Consider the following 17,500-nt stretch of genomic DNA (forward strand, 5'->3'; position numbering starts at 1 on the left):
AGGAGGGGGGGGGGGGAGAGAGAGAGAAGAAGAAGAAGAGAAAGAGAACTAGTTTTTTTTTTCTTCCAATTTTCATCAACTCGGGTATTACTGACTGCCCTTTGTGACGGCGTGATTTCGACTGAAAGTCAAAATGAGAGGTCAATGGTCAAGGCCACAAAATAGCATTCATGATACCACCAATAGAAATGTGAAAGAAAGCGGAAGAAAGATAAGCTCTGGTGCATAATTTTCATCAAAAAAAAAAAAATGATTCAGTGTTTGGGACAAGATAAGAACAACACCCCCCCCTCCCAAAAAAAACAAACAAAAAACAACAACAAAAAAACAAAAAAAAAGAGCGTTAAGGTCTGGGTCAAAATTCAAGGTCATATCATCATGGCGTTGGTGACAAAATACAGAAATTTGATTTTTTTTTTTTTTATCTTAAACTATTTTTTATATTTTTTTTTTATCCGTTGCTATTTTCATTGATATAATCTGCATCAAAATTTGGAGGAGGAGGGGGTAGGGGGTAATGCTTCACTATGGTCAGAGTTCACAAGCATCAACGTTTTCAACGGTGTTCTGTTGTTCATCTGTGTGTGTGTGTGTGTGTGTGTGTGTGTGTGTGTGCCGTGGAAGCTGCGATACGTAGCTAGAAATGAGTGTGTGGAGGAGGGGGTAGAGGAGGTGTAGGGTAATGTGTGTGGTGTGTGTGTGTGTTGGGACTCATGTACGTTTATGTGTATTTGACTGTGCTTTCATATCTGTGAAACTGCATGTTTGGTGCATATCTGTTATGCATGTGTGGGTGTATGTGTGAATGTGTGTCCTCATGTTTTACATTTATTTGCTTATTTATCATCATTGTTGTCTTATTTTTATTTTTATTTTTTATTATTATTGTTACTACTACCTTTTTTTATATTGTAATTATTTATTTATTTATTTATTGACTTATTTATTGACTTATTTATGTACCCTTATCTATTATTTATTCACCTTTTTTTCTCTTTTTTTTCTCTCTCAAGGCCTGACTAAGCGCGTTGGGTTGCGCTGCTGGTCAGGCATCTGCTTGGCAGATGTGGTGTAGCGTATATGGATTTGTCCGAACGCAGTGACGCCTCCTTGAGCTACTGAAACTGAAACTGAAACTGTTGTTCCAAGATCAATCTATTTCGCAGTGCATCGCCCCACCCTGCTCCATAATTCCTAAGTCAGATCAAGTGAGGACTGACGGCCTAGAGGTAACGCGTCCGCCTTGGAAGCGAGAGAATCTGAGCGCGCTGGTTCGAATCACGGCTCAGCCGCCGATATCTTCTCCACCTCCACTAGACCTTGAGTGGTGGTCTGGACGCTAGTCATTCGGATGAGACGATAAACCGAGGTCCCGTGTGCAGAATGCACTTAGCGCACGTAAAAGAACCCGCGACAACAAAAGGGTTGTTCCTGGTAAAATTCTGTAGAAAAATCCAATTCGATAGGAAAAACTGCACGCAAGAAAAAAAAAAGTGGGGGGGGGGGGGGGGGAGGGGCGCTGTAGTGTAGCGACGCGCTCTCCAGAGCAGCCCGAATTTCACGAGAAAAATCTGTTGTGATAAAATGAAATACAACTACACTTGTCAGAACGCAGAGATTATGTTTGCTTCGTTTTGTTTTGTTGTTGTTGTTGTTGTTGTTTGGGTTTTTTGTTTGTTTTTTTTCCTGTATTGATGCGCGAGCCACCGGCCATACCACGTTCAAAACACCCGATTCTCGTCCGATCACCGAAGTTTGGCAAAGTCGGGCCCGGTTAGTACTTGGATGGGTGACCGCCTGGGAACACCGGGTGCTGTTGGCGTTCCTTTTTTTTCTCAAGGCCTAACTAAGCGCGTTGGGTTACGTTTCTGGTCACCGTAGCGTATATGGATCTGTCCGAAAGCAGTGACGGACTGATCCGTGCGATACACTGACTGACTTTGGAATACACTTGACCCACAAAGCAATCCGTCTGCTATCCAGTGGCAAAGCACCTGGCTCAGACTCCATACCAGCAGAGGTCTACAAGGATGGAGGCACTGTGCTGACTGAGAAGCTCCATCAGCTGTACTCAGTCATGTGGAAAGAAGAGACGATCCCCCAGGATTTCAAAGATGCATCTATCATTCACTTGTACAAGCGAAAGGGGAACCACCGGCAAGCCTGTGATAACCATCGGGGCATTTCCTTGCTCTCCATCGCAGGCAAGATACTTGCCAGGATCCTACTAAACCGCCTCACAGCACACCTCGACCAAGGTCATTTGCCTGAGAGCCAATGTGGATTCCGGAAAGAGCGCGGAACCACTGACATGGTGTTTGTTGCAAGGCAGCTGCAAGAGAAATGTCAGGAGCAAAATGCTGATCTGTTCTCCACCTATGTCGACCTCACTAAGGTCTTCGACACCGTGAGTAGAGAGGGACTGTGGAAGATCATGGCCAAGTACGGATGCCCTCGGAAATTTATTTCCTTGGTCAGCCAATTCCATGAAGGCATGCAGGCTCGAGTCCAGGACAATGGCGAAACATCTGCTCCTTTTCCTGTCACAAATGGTGTCAAGCAAGGCTGCGTCCTGGCTCCAACACTGTTCAGCCTCATGTTCTCTGCAATGCTTACTGATGCCTTCAGAGATGGCGATGCTGGAATCGGCCTAAAGTACCGAACAGATGGCAAGCTGTTTAACCTCAGAAGGCTTCAAGCAAAAACGAAGGTCATGACAGACATCATCAGAGACTTTTTGTTTGCTGATGATTGTGCCCTCAACGCTGGATCTGAAGCTGACATGCAACTCAGCTTCTACAAGTTTGCCACTGCCAGCAGGAACTTCCGCCTTACCATCAGCGCGAGGAAAACTGAAGTTCTCCATCAGCCAGCCCCAGGGAAACCCCACGTTGAGCCCAACATCACAGTCAACGGTCAGAGACTCAGTGCGGTGGAGCGGTTCACATACCTTGGCAGCACACTGTCACGAAATGCGACCATCGACGATGAAGTGAACGTCAGGATTGCAAGAGCAAGTGCAACCTTTGGTAGACTCTATGCAAATGTCTGGAACAGAAGAGGCATTGGTCTTGAGACCAAGCTAAAGGTCTACAGAGCAGTAGTTCTCCCCACACTACTGTACGCCTGCGAAACTTGGACAGTGTGCCAACGACATGCCAAGAAGCTGAACCACTTCCACATAACATGCCTCAGGAAGCTACTGAACATCAAGTGGCAAGACAGGACCCCAGACACGGAGGTGCTTGCAAAAGCCACCCTTCCCAGCATCTTCACCATGCTGATGCAGTCCCAGCTTCGCTGGGCTGGACACGTGGCGCGCATGCCAGAACATCAGCTGCCCAAAAGGCTATTCTATGGCGAGTTGCAACAAGGGAAGATATCACATGGAGGTCAGAAGAAGTGCTTCAGAGATACTCTGAAAGTCTCTCTGAAAGCGTTTGATATCAACCCTGACTCCTGGGAGGAATCTGCAGTGGACCGTGACAAATGGCGCGCTGCCGTGCACAAAGGCGCTTAGTTGTGCGAGGCCAACAGGACTGCTGCAGCTGTTCAGAAGAGGCAGGCCAGAAAGTCACGGGCAAACAAGCTCCCTGACAATGGTATGCCTGTCTTTGTCTGCCCCAATTGTCAGCGAACATTTCGTGCATAGATTGGACTATTCAGCAATCTGCGCATTCACAGATAGATTCATGAGCATCCCCCCCCCCCCACGCCCCCCCCACCACCACCCTCCCACCATCCCATAGCTGGATGACAACGATGGTCATCATCGATCTCGATGGACACACACCCATGTCTCACTCTCTCTCTCTCTCTCTCTAGATATATATATATATATATATATATATATATATATATATATATATATATATGTATATATTAGAGAGAGAAGGAGAGACAGGCAGACAGACAAAGTCAATAATTTCACTCCTACACTCTTTCGTTCATTCATTCATTCTTCTTCTCTTTTTTTCCTAATTTGTCTTTCACACGTATGAAATTCATCTACGATTATTTGTTGTTGTTGTTGTTGTTGTTTTTCATCATCACCAACATCATCCTTGCGAGATGTGTGCACTGTTTGAAACTGGGGTGTTGTCGTTGTTGCATGTTGTTGTGCTGTTCTTGTTGTAGTGGTGTGTGACTGCAGAAAGTGGGTCGACCAGTCAATAGTGTGACTGCAGAAACTGTGTCGACCAGTCAATAGTGACTGCAGAAACTGTGTCGACCAGTCAATAGTGTGACTGCAGAAACTGTGTCGACCAGTCAATAGTGTGACTGCAGAAACTGTGTCGACCAGTCAATAGTGTGACTGCAGAAACTGTGTCGACCAGTCAATAGTGTGTGTGACTGCAGAAACTGTGTCGACCAGTCAATAGTGTGACTGCAGAAACTGTGTCGACCAGTCAACAGTGTGACTGCAGAAACTGTGTCGACCAGTCAATAGTGTGACTGCAGAAACTGTGTCGACCAGTCAATAGTGTGACTGCAGAAACTGTGTCGACCAGTCAATAGTGTGACTGCAGAAACTGTGTCGACCAGTCAACAGTGTGACTGCAGAAACTGTGTCGACCAGTCAACAGTGTGTGTGACTGCAGAAACTGTGTCGACCAGTCAATAGTGTGACTGCAGAAACTGTGTCGACCAGTCAATAGTGTGACTGCAGAAACTGTGTCGACCAGTCAATAGTGTGACTGCAGAAACTGTGTCGACCAGTCAATAGTGTGTGTGACTGCAGAAACTGTGTCGACCAGTCAATAGTGTGTGTGACTGCAGAAACTGTGTCGACCAGTCAATAGTGTGACTGCAGAAACTGTGTCGACCAGTCAACAGTGTGACTGCAGAAACTGTGTCGACCAGTCAATAGTGTGACTGCAGAAACTGTGTCAACCAGTCAATAGTGTGACTGCAGAAACTGTGTCGACCAGTCAATAGTGTGTGTGACTGCAGAAACTGTGTCGACCAGTCAATAGTGTGTGTGACTGCAGAAACTGTGTCGACCAGTCAATAGTGTGACTGCAGAAACTGTGTCGACCAGTCAATAGTGTGTGTGACTGCAGAAACTGTGTCGACCAGTCAATAGTGTGACTGCAGAAACTGTGTCGACCAGTCAATAGTGTGACTGCAGAAACTGTGTCGACCAGTCAATAGTGTGACTGCAGAAACTGGGTCGACCAGTCAATAGTGTGACTGCAGAAACTGTGTCGACCAGTCAATAGTGTGACTGCAGAAACTGTGTCGACCAGTCAATAGTGTGACTGCAGAAACTGTGTCGACCAGTCAATAGTGTGTGTGACTGCAGAAACTGTGTCGACCAGTCAACAGAGTGACTGCAGAAACTGTGTCGACCAGTCACTAGTGTGACTGCAGAAACTGTGTCGACCAGTCAATAGTGTGTGTGACTGCAGAAACTGTGTCGACCAGTCAACAGTGTGACTGCAGAAACTGTGTCGACCAGTCAATAGTGTGACTGCAGAAACTGGGTCGACCAGTCAATAGTGTGACTGCAGAAACTGTGTCGACCAGTCAATAGTGTGACTGCAGAAACTGTGTCGACCAGTCAATAGTGTGACTGCAGAAACTGTGTCGACCAGTCAATAGTGTGACTGCAGAAACTGTGTCGACCAGTCAATAGTGTGTGTGACTGCAGAAACTGTGTCGACCAGTCAATAGTGTGACTGCAGAAACTGTGTCGACCAGTCAATAGTGTGACTGCAGAAACTGTGTCGACCAGTCAATAGTGTGACTGCAGAAACTGTGTCGACCAGTCAAAGTCTGTTGTGTCTGCCGCGCTGCGCGGATCAGTTGTACGTTATCATTTTTATTTTGTCAACTTGCCGGTGGAACTTTTTACCCAATGCTTTTCTGTGTTAATATAACTGATCCTGTTAACTTTATCAGCTAACTCCGTGGTGATTTTCGCCTTTTGTTTTGTTTTGTTCTTCTGTGTAAATGATATATATATATATATATATATATATATATATATATATATATATATATATATACAGAGAGAGAGAGAGATAGGTAGATATATATCTATATCTATATCTATCTATCTATCTATCTATCATTTACTGATCGCTTTAGTTAGCTGGGTAGTGACTTTCGCCTCTGCTTTCTGTGTAAATTATAATTTACTGATTGCTTTAGTTACCGGGATTGTGATTTTCGATTTGTTTTTTATGTGTTGTCATCAAAACTGATCACTTTATTAGTTAATTTAAACTCGCTAGTCAATTTCACCTACCTTGTTTTCCAGTTTTTTCGTAACTATTGTGGTTATCATTATCAATTTCACTATTACTATTATTATTGATATTGATATTATTATTATCATTATTGTTGTTATTGTTATTGTTATTCTCCTTATGTTTATCATTATCATTATCATAACTATTTGTATTCTTATCATTTCAGTTATCATTTATATATGAATTCATCTGATAATATATACATTATCATCAGCATTATATCATCACAGTAACACTTGCTGACCTTTATACAGATATGCGATTATGACAATAATAGAACTATCGATGATGATAATCATTTCTGCATTGGAAATATTGTTGTTATTGTTCTATTTGTTCTTGTCGTAATTACCATCGTGGAATCATTATAGTGAACTTCAGTTTATTTCGTTTTCTCCATTTCTGCATTACAAATATCATTGTTATTGTTTTTATTGTTCTTTTCGTAATCAATTATCATCATGGAATCATTATAGTGAACTTCAGTTTATTTCATTTTCTCCACAGCTGCTTGAGAAATATCATTGTTATTGTTTTTATTGCTCTTTTCGTAATCAATTATCATCATGGAATCATTATAGTGAACTTCAGTTTATTTCATTTTCTCCATTTCTACATGACAAATATCACTGTTATTGTTATAATTGTTCTTTTCGTAATTAATTATAATCATTTTTTTAAAAAAATCACTATAGTGAACTTCACACTATTTCCTTTGTCAATTTCTGCATTACAAATATCGTTGTTAAAGTTATTATTGTTCTTTTTCGTAATTAATTATCATCATGGAATCATTATAATGAACTTTACATTATTTTGTTTTGTTCTGCTGTATTGTGTACTGTATTTATTTGCAATTAGATAAACTTCTCACAGGGTGACGGATAATAAATGATATTCTTTGGTGTGGAGTCACATTTATGGAGTATTTTTGTTGCTTTTTTGTGTGTGTGTTTTGTTTTGTTTTTGTTTTGTTTTTTGTTGTGTGGCTTTTTTTATCTAATCATTTCTTGATCTACTCCTTTATTTGTCTATTCATTTGTCTATTTGTTTATTCAATTTTATTGTTTGCTCATTATGTAATCTACCATTTTCTGTAAAAAATAAAATAAAATAAAAAATCAGAAAAACATCACAGGCAATAATATTTTACATTGGGTGACGTATTATCAAGAACGGTTTTGCTGTTGTTGTTGTTGCTGTTGCTTTGTTCTTGTTTTTTCGTGTGTTTTTTTTATGTGAATATATTTTTTTCTAATCTCATTTGCTGGATTTTCATTTCAATTATTTAGCTTATTTCTTTGCTTATATGTTTATTCATCTTGTTGTTGTTGTTGTCGTTTTGTTTTGTTTTTGTTTGTTTTTTGTTTTAATCTATTCATTTATTTATTTGCATTTTTTGGTACTGTTTTTTTCGTTGATCGTGTGTGTGTGTGTGAATAGAATAGAATAGATTTTATTGTCATGAAACCGTAAGGTTTATAAGACACAAGTGCAATGGTAAATGAATGAAGGAATGAAAAACACACAATTAATCAATCAGTTAATGCAGTAAATTGCAGCAGCATTCATAAACAAATTTTCCCAATCTTGTTTGTATATATTCATCATCTGTGCATCACCTGACTGGGAATATGTCCTGTGTTATTCGAATTTTGAATATCCTTTAAAAATTGTTGCCTTAAGGTTTTATATTTAATACAATGATCAAGAAGATGGATTTCATCTTCCAGGATGTTACACTTGTTGCACAATCTGTCTTCTTGTGGAATATTTAAATATCTACCTTTCTCAATCTTTAGGTCATGCGCGCTTATTCTGAGTTTCGTTAAAGCTTGTCTGTGTTTTGTATCTGATATATTTAAAAGATAGGTTTCAGTTTTGTACTCTGCTACAATCGTATTGTAAAATTTTAGCTTTAATGTTTTTTTCCCTTTTATCTTTCCAGTATTTGATATATTCATTTTCTATTTTTTATATACGACGTATTTCAGTCTATGTACGCTGAATGTGAATTGATTTTTCCAAATGTGATCAAGGCCTATAATTTCAAGTATCTTTTTAACAAATATCAACCATGGGGAAGTTGTATTTTCTTGTTGGTACATGGACTTATATATTTTGTTGATGAGGGAAGTTTCTGGCAATTGAATAATGTGAATCCAATATGTAATAATTTGGCACATTATCTTTAAACTTATTGGGAATCTGCCCAGTTCACCTAACACAGGAAGCACCATAGCTTTTTGTGTACTCCCAGTAATTGCTTACAAAATTTAATATGTAATTTTTCATGTGGAAACTTATTCGATAAGCAGTCGTCAAAAAGATGTGCTAAATCGAAAGAATCATCCGGTTTGACTTGGTAAGGTAACCTCCGCCCCATAAATCGATATTGGCGTTATCAAAGTATCATATAGTTTAGATATGGTACCTGGATTGATGTTGATAGTTTTGAATGTTCTTCGTAAAGTATGCAATGCTTTGTTTGCTTGTTTAGTTAGGTGTTCCTGTGCTCTTATCAGACTTCCGTGTGTGTGTGTGTGTGTGTGTGTGTGTGTGTGTGTGTGTGAATATCATATTGTATTGGTAGTCAATGTTGTTTGTCTGCTATCAAAACAATAAAAACAAGCACATGTCTCCTTTCCAAAAACGCTAAGTCTTTCGTTATACAAATGCTGTGGAAATAAAGGTGTCAGAAAGTTTCAGATTAATAATCAAAGACAACGGTGACCTGTCTGCTTTACATTTTGATGTATATCACTTCCCCATCATCTATGCCTTTCTTCCCCTATACTTAAAGTCCTCCTGAACCCCCCCCCCCCCCCCCCCCCCCCCCCCCCCCCCCCCCCCCCCCCAAAAAAAAAAAAACAAAAAAAAACACGCATTTCGAATTCTTTATAAAAACATTATTCGTGTGTTCATTACTTCGACAGTATTTTGTCTGCCTGATGAAGTTCCAACAAAAAGCGTAAATATTTCCTCTTTTTTTTTCTTTTTTTTTTTTTTTTTTTTTTTTTTTTGTCCGGGGTTTTATTCATGAAATCAGTTGTGAAATGTTCTTTTTTTATGTTATTTCACATCCATCCTTCAAGCACCTCTGTCTGGGTCTGTCTCTGTGTCTCTCTGTCTCTTTATGCTGCACGTCATCTTCACCGTTTCAAAGGCATTACTCTCATGCAGCTCATTTTGTGTATATAACACGGCCACATCCGGGTTCGTCTGTCACAGTCCCAGCGTCGGCAGTCCGCAGGGAACCATCGATGTTAGGTCGCCAGGAGGCCTCTCTCTCTCTCTCTCTCTCTCTCTCTCTCTCTCTCTTTGTCCTTATTACAAATGCTCTTGTCATCAAAAAATGAAAATATGATAACAAAATGATCTCTCTCTCCCTCTCACTCTCTCTCTCTCTCTCTCTCTCTCTCTCTCTCTATATATATATATATATATATGTGTGTGTGTGTGTGTGTGTGTGTGTGTGTGTGTGTGTGTGTGTGTGTGTATAAAGCGTTGAAGAGGCGGGAGAATGCAATAAAATTGGTCGATGTAAAAGAGTATGGCAATGACGGTTGTTTTTGTTGTTTGTTTGTTGTTGGTTGTTTTTTTTTCGGGGTGGGTGGGGTGGGGGTAGGGTGGGTGGAGGGGTTCTCTCGGAGTCTCCATATTTACATTTTCACGCAATATTGTGTGTGTGTGTGTGTGTGTGTGTGTGTGTGTGTGTGTGTGTGTGTGTGTGTGTGTGTGTGTTCGTATGTTGTTTGTATGTTTACAATATTCGTAACACTATGTAAGGCAGGAAACCATCTTTACTTTTGATTGGCTGAATTGGTAGCGTATGCAGCATTGGCTTGAAGTTATGTACCTTGTGTGTGGAGAGGGTTACCACTCTTTACTATCTGTTCATCATCTTTACTTTTGTTTAACACCTTCAACTGGGGCGATGGCCTTGCCTTACATTGAATAAATCGTTCGTCCGTTCGTTCTCTTTGTCCCTATTGCTTCACGACTGTTCCCAGTCCAGAGAATTAGCGTCTCACGCTTGACTGTTAGTACCACTTCATGATCTGTGTTCTTTGATTAAGAGAGAGAGTGTTAGAGAAAGAAAGTAAAAGTGAAAGAAACGAGAGAAATTAATTAAAATTGAATGAGACAAGAGGGAGAGAAGGGGAGGGAGGGAGAGAGAGGAAGAGAGAGAGAGGTAGAGAGAAAGGGAGAGAGAGGGGGAGGGAGAGAGGGAGACAGAGAGGGGGGAGAGAGAGGGAGAGAGAGAGAGGGAGAGAGAGAGGGCGAGAGAGAGAGAGGGAGAGAGTGAGAGACAGAGAGAGAGAGAATCTGCAGCTATCAATGTATTGGTAAATCAACTTTTATTTCAACAATGATGATGACGACGACGACGACAACGATAATGATGATAGCAATGACTGTGATGATGATTTTCATTATGATGATCAAGCCCCCCACCCTACCCCCCACCACACCCCCCGACTTTCATATAAAGAATATCTAAAGGAAGGAAGGAAGGAAGGAACAAGTGAGGCAATGAATTGAAGAACATTATGAAATCAAAAGAACAAACGATAAAATACTGAAATTAATATTTTTAAAAATATAAAAAATATAAAAACACCCACACAAATAAGCGATCCATGTTTTGAAACGTGATATTCTCAATGCACGTATTTCTGTCGCGTTTTCCAGAGGCTTTTTTTATTTTATTTTTTTTTAAAGAATTTAATGTCAGTGTATCTCTGAAGAGGGAGAATCGATAGTATATAGATATGTATGTATATTATATATATATATATATATATATATATCCTTGTTTCTGCACGCGGCTAGTAGACACATTGCTCCGGATCATGGTGGGGGGTGGGTGAGAGGGAGTCTGGAACGCGTGTGGGTGGGAGGGAGGGGAAGGTTGCGGGAGGGGGGGGGGGTGTAGTGGGGAGGGTCCGCTATTAAGCACGTGGTCGGTTCAGTGTATATATATATATATGTATTCATCATTTCTTTGATTTGATGTCTTATCACTTTGAGTGATATTAGACGTGTCGTGTCGTGAGAGAGAGAGAGAGAGAGAGAGAGAGATGGGGTTGGGGACGGCTGTTAAAGGAGGATATACAGAGAAAATAAATGGATAAACCAGAACAATGGAATCAACAATTCGTAAATATCCGTGGAACAACGTAAACATAAAAGACAATAATAATGACAATTATTATTATTATTATTATATTCATATAGCGCTGAATCTTGTGCAGAGACAAATCAAAGCGCTTTCGCATCAGTCATTCACACGCACGCATAACTCTAAAACTGGAAAAAGTGAAGACAACGAAGAGACAGGGAAGGGAGGCTATTTTGGTAAGACGTGGGTTTTAAGGCCAGACTTGAAAGAGCTGAGTGTGGAGACCTGACGAAGAGAAAGAGGAAGTTCATTCCAACTGCAAGGTCCAGAGACTGAGACAGATACACTTCAATGACAAAGGGTTGCATCACAGAAACACACCTCCTGGACTATGTAACAGGGATTCGGCAATTTCAATCATCAGTAATTGTTGTGTGAAAAATGAACGCGAAAGAGATAGGCAGAACGAACAATGGATCGGGGAGTTCAGATCAGTTCAGTTCAGTTCAGTTCAGCTGCTCAAGGAGGCGACAAATCCATATACGCTACACCACATCTGCTAAGCAGATATCTGACCAGAAGCGTAACCCAACGTGCTAATAAGACCCAAAGGGAGAAAAAAGAATATGAAATTTATATATATATATATATATATATATATATATAATTAAAGGAAGGACGACAATGATAATGATGATGATGATGATGTTGGTTCAATGTCAGTTTATTTGAGGATGAATCATAAAATGGTCAGAAACAATGATAGTGGTGGCGAATGCGATGACAATACAATAATGATGAGCTGTTTGTTCAAGATCAAGTGTTGACAAAAAAATGAATTATAACACACACACACTGATGATGACGGTGATGATGACAACGACAACGTTGTTGTTGACGATCATGCTGGTTTAATGTCAGTCTATTTGATAATAGATTGAAAAATGGCAAGATACAATGATAGTGGTGGTAAATGTGATGACGATACAATGATGATGAGCTGATTGTTCAAGATCAATTATTGACGAAACGATGAATCATAACACACACTAATGATGACGGTGACGATGTCGACGACAATGATAATGATGATGATGTTGTTTTAATGTCAGTCTATTTGAGATATATTGTAAAATGGTCAGAAACAATGATAGTGATGGCAAAAGTGATGACAATACAATAATGATGAGCTGATTGTTCAAGATCAGTCAGTTGACAAAACAATGAATTATGACACACACTGACGATGACGATGATTATGACGACGACAATGATGATGATGTTGGTTTAATGTCAGTATATTTTTTTTTTAGAATAGATTGAAAAACTGCCAGAAACAATGACAGTGGTGGTAAATGTGATGATATTACAATATCAATTAAGGTCAGGCCAGGGGCACTGCCCTTGCTACTGGTGCCATGTAACCCAGTACTGCCTGCCGCATGTGATGTCTCCCAACGACGGACCAGGCGGAGGAGGAATCCTTTCCCAACGGCTGTGAAGACGGAAGAGGATGACCAAAGGGCAGGGGGAGCATGGGGAACGCTGACCATTAAGGAGAAGCGTGAGTGAAGGAAGCAGAGCTCACCTTCTGGAGACGTTTTCCCTTGCAACATTGCATTGCTGCGCATCCAGAATCGGCCTCTTCTCCCATATAAGGACACACACCGACAGATAAGATAAGATAAGACGGGAGACTCCATCACAACATCAATGATGAGCAAATGACGGCCACGGGTCCGGGCTAGTTTATCTGAGCAAAATTTTATTTTGCAGTAATGATGATGATAATAATTATTATGATGGTGGTGATGATGGTGCCACTGGTGATGATGATGATGATGATGACGACGACGACGACAAGTCAAGGTCAGTCTATCTGACCAAAATAAAAAAGCGAATTATCCAGAAATGATGAGGATGACGACGACGATGACATCGATGACGATGATGATGACTCAATGTCAATTATGTTTTGACAATAGATTTTTTTTTTTAATTTAAAAAAAGCAAACAAATATCAGTAACAAATTGATGATGATGATGATGATGATGACGATGATGATGATGTTGGTTCAGTTTATTTGATCATGTATTGTAAAATGGTAAGAAACAATGAGGACTGATGGTGACGTTGATGATTATGGTGATGATGACCCGACTTTATGACGACGGCTCCGGCCATTCAATGTAAGTTTATCTGACACAGACAGGATGAACTATTGAGTTGTCATAATGACGAAGATGATAGTGATGATGAAGTATTGATTATTTTAACGACGACGACGATGATGATAATGATGATGATGACAATGGCAATGGTTCGAGGTCAGTTGGTATGACAATAAACTGTAATGTAGCGATAACGATGACGATAATCATGATGGTGACGACAGAGATTGTTGTTGGATGTCAAGAGATCTCACAATAGATATTGAATCAGAAACAGTGACTATCAGGACGATGACGATGATCTAGCCCGTCATCGTCATCATTATCGTGATCGCCATGTCTGTGATCTTTCTCTCCCTACTCTGAATTTCCTTCTCAGAATCATCTTCCAATAATATATATATATATATATGTGTGTGTGTGTGTGTGTGTGTGTGTGTGTGTGTGTGTGTGTGTGTGTGTGTGTGTCCAACTAATATAAAGTACACATAGGAGTAGAGAGAGGGAGGGGGAAGGGAGGGAGGTTGGTGCCCAGTCCATCACCATAGGTTACTGATGAAAGACTGGCCTATATGGTTATTGGTTAAAGAATGGCCCATAGGTTATTAATGAAAGAACTGGCCCATAGGTTATTGATGAAAGATAGGCCATTGGTTATTGATGAAAGACTGGCCCATTGGTCATTGATGAAAGACTGGCCCATTGGTTATTGATGAAAGACTGGCCCATTGGTCATTGATGAAAGACTGGCCCATTGGTTATTGATGAAAGACTGGCCGATTAATTATTTATGAAAGACTGGCCGATTAGTTATTGATGAAGGACTGGCACATTGGTTATTGTCGAGAGACTGGCCATTGGTTATTGATGAAAGACTGGCCGATTGGTTACTGATGAAAGACTGGCCATTCGTTATTTATGAAAGACTGGCACATTGGTTATTGTCGAAAGACTGGCCATTGGTTATTTGTGAAAGACTTTTCATAGGTTATTTATGAAAGACTGGCCCATTAGTTACTTATGAAAGACTGGTCATCGGTTACTGATGAAAGACTGGCCCATATGGCTATTGATGGAAGACTGGCACATAGGTTGTTGATGAAAGATGAAAGACTGGCTATTGGTAACTGAAAAAAGACTGGCCCGTTGGTTATTTGTGAAAGACTGGTCATAGGTTATTGATGAAAGACTGGCCCATTGGTAACTGACGAAAAACTGGCCCTTTGGTTACGATGAAAGACTGATCTTTGGCTACTGGTTATTTATGAAAGACTGGTAACTGTTTTTTTTAATGAAAGATGAAAGACTGGCCATTAGTTATTGGTGACAGACTGGCCCATTGGTTATTGAAAAAAAGACTGACGATTGTTTATTGATGAAAGACTGGCCATTGGTCATTGATGCAAGATAAAAGACTGGCCCATAGGTCATTGATGAAAGACTGGGCACTGGTTATTAATGAAAGATTGGTCATTGATGAAAGATGAAAGACTGGCCCAATGGTTATTGATGAAAGACTAGCTGGACCAATGGTTATTGATGAAAGACTGGCCCAATGGTTATTGAGAAAATAAAAGACTGTATAGCCTGTGAGGAAGGAATTCCTCCCGTTGGATGTACCGTCACACATGCTGGTGATTTTGGATATCCAATCAAAGTACTCGTTTCCACATTTGAATGTCACCATTTAAAAAAAAAAGTAAACAGGAAGGAAATGAAAGGAGATGTATGGTGAGATGTGGGAGGGGGGGGGGACAAAATAGATGAACATTTGAAATGAACACAAGTACAATAAATGAAAATTATCTAATGTTCTTCGCGAAAGGGAAGTCGTTAATTCAACAAGGGAATCAACTGATAGTGAATGTTTGAGGAGAAAAAAAGTCTGTTCCATACAGTAGTCTGTATTTTCTAAGGGAATCAGTTGATGACGAATGTTTGGGGGGGAAAAAAGAAGTTTGTTCCATACTGCAGTCTGTTTTTGGATTTGTTGTTGTTGTTGTTGTTGTTTTAAAGGGAAACAACTGATAATAAATGATTTTTGAGGAAAAAAAAGTCTGTTCCATACTGTATTCTGTATTATTTCTAAGGAAAACAACTGATAATGAATGCTTGGGGGAAAAAAAAAAAGTTTGTTCCATGCTGTAGTCTGTATTTTTTCAAGGGAAACAACTGATAATGACTGCTTAGGGGGAAAAAAAAGTCTGTTCCATACTGTATTCTGTATTATTTCTAAGGAAAACAACTGATAATGAATGCTTGGGAAAAAAAAAAGTTTGTTCCATGCTGTAGTCTGTATTTTTTCAAGGGAAACAACTGATAATGACTGCTTAGGGGGAAAAAAGTCTGTTCCATACTGTAGTCTGTACTTTTTCAAGGGAAACAACTGATAATGAATTCTTGGAAAAAAAAAAAAAAGTTTGTTCCATGCTGTCGTCTGTATTTTTTCAAGGGAAACAATTGATACTGACTGCTTGGGGGGAAAAAAAAAAGAAGAAGTTTGGTGCATACTGTAGTCTGTATTTTTCTAAGGGAAACAGTTGATAATGAATGCTTGGGAAAACGTTTGTTCAATACTGTAGTCTGCATTTTTTCAAGGAAAACAACTGATAAAGATACTTGGAGAAAAAAATTGTTCCATACTGTAGTATGTTTTGTTTTTTTTCAAGGGAAACAACTGATACTGAATGCTTCCGGGGGGGCGTGGGAGGGGGAGTTTGTTCCATGCTGTAGTGTGTATTCTTTTAAGGGAAACAACTGATAATGAATGCTTGGGAAAAAAAAGAAGTTTGTTCCATGCTGTCATTTGTATTTTTTCAAAAAAAAAAACTAATAATGCATGCTCGAAAAAAAAAGTCTGTTCCATACTGTAGTCTGCATTTTTTCAAGGAAAACAACTGATAAAGATACTTGGAAAAAAAAAAGGTTGTTCCATACTGTAGTATGTTGTTTTTTTTCAAGGGAAACAACTGATAATGAATGCTTCCGGGAGGGCTCGGGGGGTGGGGGGGTGGGGGGAGTTTGTTCCATGCTGTAGTGTGTATTCTTTTAAGGGAAACAACTGATAATGAATGCTTGGAAAAAAAAAAATTTGTTCCATGCTGTCATTTGTATTTTTTCCAAAAAAAACAACTAATAATGCATGCTTGAAAAAAAAAAGTCTGTTCCATACTATAGTCTGCATTTTTTCAAGGAAAACAACTGATAAAGATACTTGGGAAAAAAAGGTTGTTCCATACTGTAGTATGTTGGGGTTTTTTCAAGGGAAACAACTGATAATGAATGCTTCCGGGAGGGCTCGGGGGGTGGGTGGGGGGGTTGTTCCATGCTGTAGTGTGTATTCTTTTAAGGGAAACAACTGATAATGAATGCTTGAAGAAAAAAAAAAGTTTGTTCCATGCTGTCGTTTGTATTTTTCCAGGAAAACAACTAATAATGCATGCTTGAAAAAAAGGTATGTTCCATACTGTAGTCTGTATTTTTTTAAGGGAAAAAAATGAGAATAATTGCTTGGGAAAAAAAAGTATGTTCCATACTGTATTGTTGTTTTTTGGTGGTATTTGTTGTTGTTAGGAAAACAACTGATAATGAATGCTTGGAAAAAGGTCTCTCATACTGTAGTCTGTTTTTTGTGTTGTTGTTGTTGTTTTTTTTGTTGTTGTGTTTTTGTTGTTGCTGTTTGTTTGGTTGTTTTGTTTTGTTTTTGTTGTTTTGTTTTTGTTTTCTTTTTGGTTGTTTTTGTTGGGTTTTTTTTCGGGGGGGGGTTGTAGTTTTGTTTGTTTTTTTGTTTGTTTGTTGTTGTTGTTTGTTTGTTTGTTTTTTGTTTTGTTTTTTGTCAAGGGAAACAACTGATAATAAATGTTTGAAAAAAGTCTGTTCCATACTGAACTCTGTGTTTTTCTAAGGAAAACAACTGATAATAAATGTTTGAAAAAAGTCTGTTCCA

General features: G+C 39.5%; 1 long non-coding RNA gene and 1 pseudogene across 1 annotated transcript in view; one reads left to right on the top strand and one right to left on the bottom strand.

Moving 5' to 3' along the window:
* Positions 1 to 17,500, bottom strand: part of LOC143301537 (uncharacterized) — a 245,183-nt gene that overhangs the window by 220,600 nt on the left and 7,083 nt on the right. The gene's annotated exons all lie outside the window — the stretch shown is intronic.
* Positions 1,703 to 1,822, top strand: LOC143301670 (5S ribosomal RNA; annotated as a pseudogene).

This window comes from Babylonia areolata, chromosome 27 (genome assembly GCF_041734735.1).
Source record: "Babylonia areolata isolate BAREFJ2019XMU chromosome 27, ASM4173473v1, whole genome shotgun sequence".
NCBI lineage: Eukaryota > Metazoa > Mollusca > Gastropoda > Neogastropoda > Buccinidae > Babylonia > Babylonia areolata.